Source organism: Tympanuchus pallidicinctus, unplaced genomic scaffold (genome assembly GCF_026119805.1).
Source record: "Tympanuchus pallidicinctus isolate F22 unplaced genomic scaffold, pur_lepc_1.0 scaffold21, whole genome shotgun sequence".
NCBI classification, from domain to species: Eukaryota; Metazoa; Chordata; class Aves; order Galliformes; family Phasianidae; genus Tympanuchus; species Tympanuchus pallidicinctus.
This window is the reverse complement of record NW_026294733.1, coordinates 12,507,581-12,520,083: the sequence shown is the minus strand read 5'-3', so window position 1 is coordinate 12,520,083 and position 12,503 is coordinate 12,507,581. Positions and strand designations below refer to the sequence as shown.

The 12,503-nt window shown below is 50.9% G+C and overlaps 1 protein-coding gene across 3 annotated transcripts in view; it reads right to left on the bottom strand.

Annotated features, from left to right (window-relative positions):
* Window positions 1-12,503, bottom strand: part of PSD2 (pleckstrin and Sec7 domain containing 2) — a 73,319-nt gene that overhangs the window by 50,681 nt on the left and 10,135 nt on the right. For 2 of the 3 annotated variants that reach the window (XM_052684498.1, XM_052684500.1), the window contains exon 1: window positions 8,922-9,137. The exons of the other annotated variant lie outside the window; for it this stretch is intronic. The gene's annotated coding sequence lies outside the window, so the exon portion shown is untranslated. Of the gene's footprint in view, window positions 1-8,921; window positions 9,138-12,503 lie in introns of those variants that run through there. 3 annotated transcript variants of the gene reach the window in all.

The window sequence follows — 12,503 nt, the reverse complement described above, 5'->3', positions numbered from 1 at the left end:
GTTCATTTTTGGTCCTTCTAATCAAAAGAGATGTGGACAGACTGCAAAGGGTCCAAAGAAGAGCCGCTAAGGTGATCAAAGGAGAACCTCCCACGAGCGGAAAGGCTGAGAGAAACAGGTTTTGCTTGGCCTGGATAAAAGACGGGTCAGGTGAGACTTCATCACTGCGTTCCAGTATTTAAAGGGTGGCTACAAAGAAGATGGAGACTCCTTTATTACAAGCAGATGTATGAAAATTCATAGGATCGTAACGGTTGGAAAAGACCTCTAGGATGGAGATTCTTGCTGTTAGTATACATGGAAAAGTATTTCTAATTATTTTTAATAATGATGGCTAGATTAATTTCTTGCTGGACTTTTACCTTTCTGATTTTTTCTCTGCATATCCTAGTGACATCCTTGTACTCTTCCGAGTTGCCTGTCCCTTCTTCCAAAGGTGATCAATTCTCTTTTTTCCCCAGAGTCTCAGCAAAGGCTCCCTCTTCAGCCAGCCCAGTCTTCTTCCCCACCAACTCATCCTACGGCACATGGGGACACACTGTTCCTGAGCCTTTAAGAATTCCTTCTTGAATTCTTATCCAGCTTTTCTGCACCCCTGTGTGCTTCAGGACTGACCCACAAGGAACTCTCCCAACCAGCTTCCTCAACAGCTCTAAGTCTGCCCTCCACAAGTCCAAGGCAGCAGTTTTGCTGACCACCCTCCTGGCTTCACCAAGAAATGACAACTCAATCATTTCATGGTCACTCTGCCCAAGACAGCTTTCGACCATGTCTCCCAGTCCTCCACTGTAAACAGCATACCTGCCTCCCCTGGCAGGCACTCTTACCAGCTGTGTCAGGAAGTTATCTTCCACGCGCTCCACGAATCTCCAAGACAAGGGGCGATGGGTGCAATTTGCCCCATGGGAGATTCTAGTTGGACACCAAGAATCTCCTACTGCGAGATCAATCACTGGAGTAACCTCAGTAACTTCCCCAAGGATGCGGTGGATTTTCCAACACTTTAGACTTTTAGTGCTTGCTAGACAAAACATCACATAACCTTGCCTAGGCCCTGCCTCTTGCTGGGGGAAGCTTGGACCAGATGGCCTCTGAGGTCCCTTCTGACCTGGACTTTTCTATGATTCTGTGCTCATCTCCAGACATCTCAAAAGGTATGCCCTGCCATTCTGGACCACCTCTAGGAAAAGAGGAATAACCTTCACCCTCTTGTGATGAGGGTAAATAGGTTCTTTTGGCAGAGAACACCTCTTGTTCTGCCTAGCAGAGATGCAGCCCTGGCTTCCAAAGGTCTCTGTGCCGTATCAGGAGCATTCTCTTCACACCAATGCTGCTCAGCACTCTGCAGCTGCAGCAGCACACTGCTTCAGCCCCCATATCCTGGAGAATTACATCTAGACAAACTGCCCAAGACTCTCGGATGACACTGAGCTGCCAACTGAGCTGCCAACATGTCAACTTGGTTGACCTGCATTTCCAGGTGGCCTCTAAACTAAGAACATTGGTACCAAGGCATTCATGGCAAGGCAGCACATCTTAACTCCTGATGGTTAGGCCCAGAAGACATCAAGTCTGTAAGAGATTGATGGAAGAGGCCAGGAGACTGTCCAGATAGGACTGAGCCCTTCGACTGACTTCATCATGAAAGGCCTACAGTGAAATCAGCTAGTCTCCACTTTGGACTAGAGAACCAAGCCTATGTTGGGAACTTTTGGGTAACTCGCACCAGTGAGGATCTTCTACTTTCACCCCATTGAAGGAAGAACAGTTTCCTTCACTTCTCTTACCCCAGTCAGATCGAGATGAAATTATTTTGCTGCAGAACGCAGACTTAGCCAGGATTTCCTGTCAAGAGGGCTAGAACTTCACTGCCCAGCAAAAAGGGCGTCAGGGCTTGCAACATGGCGTTTCCACTGAGATCAGCAGCTCTGCTATCTGACCAAAGGACCTGCAAGGAGCAGCCTGAGCAAATACGATCTAATGGGAAGGGACTTTCATATCTCATCAGAACCAACTCAGGACATTTGGGAGGCAAACTGGAAAGAGCATGCCAGGGGAACAGACAGGACAAAGTTCTAGGAACACCATCTGCTCCAAGACTAGGACATGGCTTCAGTCCTCTTTCTAACAAATACTCCATCCCATAAGCTCACTGGTTCTGCTGCAGGCCATGTTCTCATTCGTTTACACCAAAAGTTCCACCTTCCCTTTCAAAACTTCAGGAAACACTTCTAGAAAGGAAGTGGGGATTCGGTAAATCCTCCTTTTCCAAAGAAAAATATTTTATCACTATATGTTTTTGAAAAATCTCTACTGGCTGCAGAGCACTAAAGAAGCTCTGAGAGTTTACCATTCTTCAGTGCTGGAGGAATCATGCTAGTTCTGATAGCTGGCAAAGTTCCTGCAGGCCAGACCTTCCTCCCTCCCTTCTCCCAGCATCTTTCACTCAGATAAAAAGCTTGGAGGCTCGCCTACATTTTGGTTGCTGCATCCCACCTATATAGAACTGTGCTGCCTACCTAGCTCAGGTTCCCAGGCTGCAGGCTGCATAGAGTCAGTGAAATGATTGAAAGGATAATTACAGATTTATTTCCAGGACTCACAGACTGGGTCAGAGCCACTAAAAGAAAAGCCGCACTTCACTGCTCCATTAGGATGAGGTAAGTTGTTATTACTTTAACATGGCAATGCTAGTCAGAACTTGATGCTCCCAGAAGTTGCTTGAACACATGGGAAAGCATTTCCAGGGGGATTCATCTCACCCAACAGCTGAACTCAGCCCCCAGCCCCTCTCCAGAGTCAGCAGAAAGACTGCATCTGATCTCTATTAGATGTCCGTGTTACGAGCAAATCATGCGCTGGTGTTCTCCAGCTAGATCTGCAATGCCTGGGACAACAGTCCCAGCTGCTGCTGTTTGTGTTGCAGACACCTACTTTCAGAAAACACAGCACTGCTTCCCACATTTAGCCTGCAAACACTTCCTCTGTGCAAAGCTTTTCTCAGGCAGGCTTCTGTGTTTGCAGGACAGACAAGTAAGGAACCCACATTCTGTGAACCTGCAAGTCTTTCTTCCTCCCCACGGGCAGCTGAAAGCAGCTCCAGCTCGCACTGCTGGCTTCCCAAAGCATGGACGTCTTGAGCAGAATGAAACGCTAAAGCTGACTTGCTTTGAAAAATGACTCTCTTTCCCAGAAAATAGCACTGAGAACCTGATGGAGCCATTTTGTAGCTCCTGTGCAAAAGCTGGATCTGCCCTTAATGGACATGCTGGATAACCATGCCAATAGGAGTGTGATTTTCCTGATGAAGGAGGACAGCTCTAACGGGCATGCTCCTACACTGATGCAAGGCAGCTTTATATAGACAGGGCCATTTCTTCTCCACAAGGGAATTACAAGAGCAAAAAGCACCATCAGGCTGATGTAACTGCATCAGGACAGCACGCTGCTTGGGTTGTGCCTGCTCTTGGATGCAGGGGCTCTCCTGTTCTCTGCTGTGCAAGGCATCCTGCTCTAAGTAAGAAGGCTGCAGGACAGCCACTATATCAGCTCTGAGAGGGCCCTTCTAAAGCGTGGAGTTCTCAGAGCTTTTCTCCTGCTCTTCAGATATCGTTGCATTTAGACATCATCAGGGAACTGACGAATTACATCTTCAGCTGAGGCACAGGGAGGCCAGAGGGGCCTGCCAGAAAGAAGCACGATGTAAAGATGAAATGAAGATTCAGAAGATGAATGCCATTTGGCATGGCTCGTCAGATGACCCAACAGCACAGTGACACGAGTGCACGGCCATTAGACTTGCTGTGGGAGCGTGCAGCCTGAGACAATGATGCATCTGAGACTGGGAAGCTCAGCTTTTTATAGCGTGCAAAATTAAAGGGAAAATGTCACCAGGGCACACTCCTTGCAGTTTGCTGTTATCTGGAGAGCAGTGGTTATCCTGCCGTTCTGCTCGTGCTTACGAAGACATCCAGGTGATTAAACACAGGTTGCTGCTACAGGATCATCCCCTCCATCTGCCAGCAGCTGCTATGATTTTCTGGCCACTCCCCCTCCCCCCGTCTGATGGCAGTCATAGTAACACAGCTCCATTCTAGGTGCTGCTGTCGTGCTGTGATTTGGCTGTGATATCACACATCCAGATCTCCTGTGCCTCACCTCTGAGAGGCAGCTCTGCAGGACAGAACAAGGGGCAGCAATTTTAAACAGAAGAAAAAACAAGCGGATTTATATCGGGATAAGGGAGAAATTTCTCATACTAAGGGCGGTGAGGAACTGGCACAGGCTGCCCGGAGAAGCAAAGGTCAAGGTTGGGCTGGATGGGGCATGGGGCAACCTGACTTGGTCCACGGCCATGGCAGTGGGGCTGGACTGGATGATCTTCAAGGATCCCTTCCAACTGCAACCTTTGTGTAATCCCACTAACACCGAGCTCTGAGGCCAAGAGTAGGCAACAGCAGAGACTGTTCGATGGAGGGGTGAAGGAGAGCAAACTGAAGGGTCCTGCTTTATGATAAGGCATGTCTGTAAATCATTTATAAAGGGTTAATAGGTGAGTAATCACGTCTTTCAGTGTCTTGCAGGCAGGTGCTTCTGAGCACCTCAGAAATTCCCCTAACACCAGTGTTCCTGACGAGCTGCGTATTAAAACTGTTCATTAGCTACCTTAACCTGTTCAAAACCACTTCTAATGAGACAGCTAACAAGAGCTGACAGGCAGGTGGGGCTTCTGTTTCAAAAGAGTTGTGAGCCTCCAGCAACAAGGAGCTCCCACCTCCACGAGCCAAGAGCCAGGCAGGTGCTAAGGGTCTGCTGAGCAGATAGGTGAGCATAGCATGTAGGAGGATGAGAAGACTTCCAGGCTTGGGACCCTCAGCTTAGCAGCTGATGTAAGTTCATTTTCTGATTCTGGGAAGAAAAGCAATCCTGTGATTATCTGCTGCCTCAGTTTCCCCACCTACGCAATGGTGAAAGCTGCCTCATGGAGAAAAAAAGAGCTTTAGTGGCCAGAGGATACCAGGAGAGCTGGATAAGCAGCCTTGAAGGACAGAGGATGCATTTTTCTCAAAAGAAGGCTGAGATCCCAGCTGCAGGCAGCCAGCTCCTGCTTTGGTAAGCTCAAGACTGGTAAGGGGCGGCTCGAATAGCTGTCCCTCCCTGGAGCTGCTAACTTATAGATAAAACCTAAATGCTCATTAAAACACCACTTGGCAGGAACCCCATCCTCAATTACAAAAATCATTTCTTTTCTTTTCTTTTTTCTTTTTTCTTTTTTTTTTTCTTTTTTTTTTTTTGAGTCTGAAGCCTTTGGGGCCCATAATCTAATTAAATAAAGCCTTCTCACTTTCCTCTAGCCTGCTCCCCTAGCTTCCATTGTAGCAGTGAAGGCAAATACATTTTTTTAATTTAACAGAATCCCTTGCATCCTGTATCCCTTTCTGGTCAGAAAGCAGCTCTGCTCTGTGTCCTTCTCAGACAGGCTGTGTCCATCACCTTGGTTTTGTCCATCACCTTGCTTTTGTTCCTAGAAAGTGCCCCAATTTCTCGGATCCCAGTGCAGCTTCATCCACTTCCACTCTTTGTGCCCCCAAATGCAGAGAAAATTCCTGAGGCAGATGAGAACTTCATGCAGAGCATCACATCGGTGTCCCTTGAGCTGGCTCCAGACGATCCAGCTCTGGGCAGGAGCTGGGGAGCTGGGCAGGAAGGCAGCTCCAGGGGTTTCCTCTCCATCTCAGTGAGGTTCTTTTCTAGAGCCATGTGAAATTTTTTGGAAAAATTGTTCACTGGACGGAAATTGCAATTATAGGTCAGATAAATCCTACCTAGACGTGTGATGCACTTGTGCTGAACTCACAGAACATCAGCTGGATTAAAAAAAACCTGAGAGCAATCACAGTGGGGAGGAGGAGCTGGAGAGGTGGCTGATCTCACACTGCTTTCTCTGGGCTTTCCAGAATGTGGTTGGTGAATCACAAACCTGTCCTTCCCTGGACCTGACGTGAGCTCTCCTGCTCGATGCTCATCAGGAGAGCTCATAAGCACGTGCTCCAGCCCCGCTAAAAGGGAGAGCTGGGGGTCGCTCTCCTAATGCAGACCAGCAGGCTCATTTGAGGAGGAGGGTCTTGGGTCTCCATCACAGAGCCAGAGAAAAGTGCCAGAGAGATGAGAAGCTCAGCTGCACAGCTGGAAGGGTGCACACAGGCCACCCAGTCCAGCTTGAGCCCTTCAGTCCCAAAAATGCAGTGGGGAGAACCCAGCTCAGAGGAGAAGGAGCACATCAGGAACACCCAGAACATGAAGGGACCAGGCCAGATAGGAAGGAGTGATCACCAGACACTGCCCAGAGCCAGGGAAGAACCGCACCGAGACCTCGGCCACCCAGCCCTGAAGATGGCACGGCAGTGGGATGAAGCACCTGCCCGGGCTACAAGGGCCTGTACCCCAGCATGGGAGGGAGTCAGACCTGTCCCTCTGGCCCGTGATTCCTCTGCTGTAACTGCCATGGAGAACCACCATGAGCATCACGGGCAGAAGCTGTGACTCGTTTGGACCCACCTGACAACTGAGAGCCCGAACAGGGCGCCCCGTGGACCTGGCCCCAGCACATCCCTGGGAATGGCACTGCCCTGCCAAAAGGGGGAGGAGGATTTTTCACCCTCAGCAGAGGGTGGAAGGCTGGGGAAGGTCAGACAAGGAGTCGTCCCTGTAGCATGGTTTTGGCCACCAGCAGAGCTCAGTGGACCTCCAGAGATGTGGCTGTTGGCAACACCAGCCGCTCTAGCGACTGCTCAGACAAGTTCCACACAGTTGTTCCCCCAGCAGGAACCACTGCCCAGCCCCAGCACTTTGGTGGCAGCGGCAAACCCCACCGCAGGCTGAAGGCTGCAGCAGTACAGGATGGAGGGATCTGCAGCAGTGGGAAAACTCACGGAGGAAGGGGACAGAATGGGTCAGGTGCGATGGGCTGTGGGCTAAAGAAGCACGGGGTGCTACGTGTGGGGGAAGAGCAGTGGAGATCCAAGGGGATCTTCGGGGAAACCCACCCAGTTCATCTCCACTTGTGCTGAACTTGTAGTGGGAGACGAAAATGAGAACCATTCACATTCATTCTGTGAATCAGCCATCTCTCCAACTTCCCCCCGGGGTTTGGCTCCTCGCTTTCAGACTTTATCCATTGTTTGCTTGGACTTCTCCAGGAAAAGTCAGGTCAAGGGAAACCCCGGCCACGCCACAGACTCTGCAGCACTTATAATGGACAGCCTCATGAGGATGTGGGGATTTAGCATATTCTGATATGAAAATATCTGATAATAATATGCTACACTCCTGGCTATAAACATTATCTGCTGGCATGGGAGGAATTTAAGCCATAATGCCAGCTACCACAACGCAGGCCTGGAACTCCGTGGAAATACTACCCTGATCCAACAGCTACGCAGCTCTGTTTATCCTAGTAATTAATTCTCTCTTATGTTTAGTGATACAATTAGAGAAACACTGCCATTCTGATGGGCTTGTTTCCACCAATGCCTCTTCCTGTATTTACACCCCACAACAGCCTTGGCCTTACAGAGAAGGGTGAAATCGCGTTTATGAAGACAATGCCACATGCATCCCCAAAGCATTTTGTAGATGGGAAGTTGGGCTCCAAATTACACGTTTATTGTGCAAGCACACAATGAGCTCAGATTAAATATTGACTAAAGCCAGTCTAACACCCAAAATAATGAAGATGAGCACAATGCTGTGATTTACTCCCAGCCACTAGAGAAACACACATCTGTAGCATGTAACATGCCCTTCCCACAGATACACGCTTTGTATTCCAGCTAGCCTTAGGCAGGAAAATTTTTTCTCATAAATTATGGATTTTCTTTCCTGACTGCCAGCATATCCACATCACCAATTGCAAAGGAAACATATATAATAACAAAAATCAAATGCCATCCCCCCAGTGTAGTGACAGGCAGGTGACCAGCTCCTTGTATTACAAAAGTTAAGACAGGAAAATGGAAGAGAGACATGGCCAAAAACAGAGAATCCCTTCTCTTTTGTCCCTTAGGATGGGAGGCAGCAGGGAGGTGTGGGCACGGCAGGTATCTCCCCGAAAGTACTCCAGCCCTGGCTGTGCAGGGAAAACCACCCGTCCTTCCTCTGCCAGCCCCCTCCCCAGACTTGCAGAAAAAAATCAGGGAGACGCAAATGCTAATACAACAATTACGATAATGACAGTGCTGGAGGGGCCAGCACACACCCCTCGCAGCAGCCCGACCTCTAAATCCTCTAATACGGCGCCGCCTCATTCAAGATTAAAAGCAATTGTAACCTAGCAGACAAAAAGGCACGGGAGGCAAGGCAGGATCTGGCGCGGCCCCGCTCCATCCAGATGCAGTCATATCACTTCAGCTTCTCTGTACCATCTCCATGACAACCATGTAATTTGGATGCAATAACTGCTGCCGAATTGATCTTTAAATGTAGCTTTGTTATAAAACATCATGCCGAGTGCATCAGGCTGGGGAGAAAGCTGGGAAGCCCCCAACGAGTGAGGGCTGTGATTAAACAGCCCCCCTTAATCTCCAGCTGCCCAACAGCCTTGCTGTTCCAATAAATGGGTGGATGAACGGATTTTAAAAGCAGGACCAGCGCACAGCGATTGTAGTGCAACATCCCCAGTGAGACACCACACCGAGAGCTGGAAAAATGTGTCCATGTATATCCTGAGAACGGGCATCTTTCCTCGTGCACGCACACACACACACACACATCAGGACGAGTCGATCTCCAGCAACCAAAGCACCCAGCTGATGCATCACATAATCCGAACAGGAATCAAAACCGGTATAGTTAAACAAAATAGGAGGGGGATCGATGTGCTGCATGACAATGAGAGCAGGGGAGCTCGCATTCCTACTTACCCAAGCAACGAGCTGTTTATTTTTTGGTCCCTCCACAAATGTAGCTCCCTTTTCTCTTCAACAATCCATGCAAAATAATCTGCAGCCCCACAGACGGAGGAGTGGCCCCATCCCTCCCCCTCCGCCACCTTCCTAGACCTCCCTGTTATTGGCTTCCTTCTCCTTTCCCTCCCGCTCTCCTCTCTCGCAGGCAGTGGTTACACCTCCCAGCCTTCCCTCAAGGTGTCAAGAGACTGCTCGGATCCAACGTGCAGGGTGGGAGGGACGGAGAGGAGGAGGAGGCAGGGAGCGATGGTGAATGGACCCAGCGAAAGGATGGAAGAAAAGCCCCGCAGGAGCAGGGCAGGAGCGGGGCTGCTGGGGGCTGGGAGGCTGCTCTCACCCTCGCAGCTGCTGTCAGTGACCCTGGGGTGCTGGGGTCATCCCCCCACAGGTACCTTGCAAAGCCTGGGGGGACCAGGTCTGCTCCCTGCCAGCAAACCACCACCCGTCAGGCTGGGACTGGCTTGAAGTTTTGGCTTGAAATCCTGCCAAATACACACACACTGACTTTTACAACGGCACACTTCCATGCACAGACGTGCAGAGCTGGAAACGTTTGCAGGACCCACCCTGGTGCAGACCTCCATGCTGTAGGTCAGATGGATCTGAGCCCTGGTAATCACTGGGCTGCAGCCCCATCCCATCCCACTCTGTCCCATCCCATTCCATCTGAGCCCAGCCCACCTCATTATATCCCATCCCCATCCCATCCCACTGTCCCATCCCATTCCCGCTGCCTTCAGTAGCAGGGCTGCCCGTGTGCCCACCAGCTGATCTCACTCCAGAGCTTCTCGCTCCTCCACCACGGTGGGTCAGACCACGTGCCTGCTCAGCATCACTGGGAATTTCTTTAGCAAGGTTGACACATCTCCCTTGTAACAGCCCTTGTGTGCAAAGGCAATGGCTTTATCTACACGCTAGAAGAGGCACCTGGCTGAGCCCTGCTGAGCAGGGGGGCTGGTGATGCAGGGTGGGTTGGAGGGCCATGGTGACACAGCACTTCCCGTGCTCTGTGTGCCCCATTCCTGTCCCTGCACCCAGCTGGTGGCTGCAGTGACCCACGCTTCCGTGGGCACTCAGGTCAGGGCTCTCTGGATCTTGGTCAGTTCCTTACAAGCTCGACACGAGCATACTGTACCACAAGACCTCCTTACAGCCCCCTGCCATGCACAGCCCATGGCAGGCCACCACAGCTGCCCGCCCTCAGCCCTGTGCCCCACACGCATTCTTCCCCTCCGACAGCTCACAATGGGCCGAAGTCTGCCACACCGGCTGGACTTGTGAGCAGGCAGGAAGGGTTTGGGGTCAGTCCCAAAGACGTGCTCCACAATTCCCTGCAGAAAACCACTCCCTGGACCTGGAACGCTCGCTCCAGAGAGCGCACGCTGCTGAATAAGCAGACAAATCCCCAACATCTTGTATTTAAAACATCATTATGATCTCTAGCAATGCATCCAAACACCAAAGCACAGCCACTCGATGAAGTCATGTCCTGGAGCAGCTCAGCTCCAGGCCGGATGCACTTCCAGCAGGGATATCCACAGCACAGCACTGGGCCTGTGTGCCAGGGATGGCCGTGGTAATGAACCGTGTAATGAGCCACCCTGCAGCTAAGGCCAGGAGTTGTCCAACAAACCCACACGTGAACGAAAGGATCTGAGCAGGAGGGGCACATGGCATGGGACCGGCATCACGGATGGGGACAGGTCTGGGCTAACCTCCCTTGGGTTCCTTCCTCTCACACTATCACAAAACTTTGTCCTGCTTCTGTCTCGGATCAATGCTAATGTATTTGTAATCTACCAATTATCAGGTTCGAGAGCTTTAACAGAGTGGAAAAAAAAAAAGAAAGCATGATCAATGTTCATCAGCCTGTTGTACGGTTCGGGTCTGAGGGCAAGCAGCAAAATCCAATTTCTGTGCAGCCAGTCCTAAGAAGCAACATTTGCAGCACGAGAAAATGAGGTTCTAGTTTCTAAGCATACGTGCACTAGTGGGGCTATATATAACTGGGTTATCAATCACTGCTCCTGGCAATGAGCTCACTGACAGCTGGGCTCAGGGAGGAACCTCCCCGCGTCCCATGAGGTGCTGGGCTTGTCCTGATCAGCTGTAGTGCACTGCAGGAAGAGAGAACCCAAGCTTTTCTGGACTGTCTGCAAATCTCTGTCACATGCCTTGCATATGTCATCACATTTTTCAGAATTAAGAAAATTCCTTAACTATAATGATGTTGTACAAGCTGTCCAGCTGCCCTGCGTATGAACAGTGCAGATGCTGCTTGCCAGCTGTGACGTGGGCTCTTTGGGAGCAGTCTCTGGGAGGGGCCACCTTCCCTCCACACCGACACCAGGCCCACCCCTCAAGCCTCAAGCAATGGGAGCACATCTGGGAGCATTACAGGGACTGCAGGCAGCAGAGCTGAACGCTGCAGACCACACAGCAGGTATGGAAGTTAACTGGCAGTACTCTGCACAGCATGGGACACTCCAGCCAGGCTGATGGGAGCAAGCATCGGGTGAACAATGGGAATCTGTGGTCCTGACACTGCACCTCTATGGGATGCACTGTTAAAATCGAGTTCTACAAGCTCTCTGACCAATGTGGAGAAGCCAGATCTACCCACCCGCTGCCTGCAGGTCCTGCTGACCTCCCCTGGCAATTCAAGAACCTTAACTGCAACTCAGCATCCACACAGAATCGCAGAATCACAGAATGGCCTGGGTTGGAGGGGACATCAAGGATCACAAATCTCCAACCCCTTGCCACACGCAGGGCCACCAACCTCCACACTTCATAGCAGCCCAGGCTGCCCAGGGCCCCATCTGACCTGCCCTTGAACACCTCCAGGGATGGACGGGGCATCCACAGCCTCTCTGGGCAGCTGTTCCAGCACCTCACCATTCTCTCTGTAAAGAACTTCCTCCTGACATCCAACCTAAATCTTCCCTCCCTCAACTTCAAACCATTTCCCCTTGTCCTGCTGTTATCTACTCTTTCAAAGAGTTGATTCCCCTCCTGTTTGTAGGCTCCCTTTAGGTACTGAAGGCTGCAATGAGGTCACCCCACAGTCTTCTCTTCTCCAGGCTGAAAGAGCCCGGCTCCCTCAGCCTGTCTTCATAGGGGAGGTGCTGCAGCCCCCTGCTCATCTTTGTCGCTCCTCTGGACCCTCTCCAACAGCTCCCTTTCTTGTATTGGGGGCTCCAGACCTGGACACAGCACTGCAGATGGGGCCTCACAAGAGGAGAGTAGAGGGGGACGATCACCTCCCTGTCCCTGCTGGCCATCCCTCTTTTGATGGAGCCCAGGATCCCATTTGCTTTCCGAGCCGCAATGCACACTGCTGTCTCACGTTCACCTTTTCATCCATCAAGACCCCCAGGTCCTTCTCTGCAGGGCTGCTCTCAAGGAGCTCCGTCCAGTCTGTATGGATGCCTGGGATTCCTCCAGCCCAAGTGCCAAACTCTGCACTTTGCTGTGTTGAACCTCATCAGGTTCACCCTGCCCACCTTTCCAGCCTCTCGAGGTCCCTCTGAATGG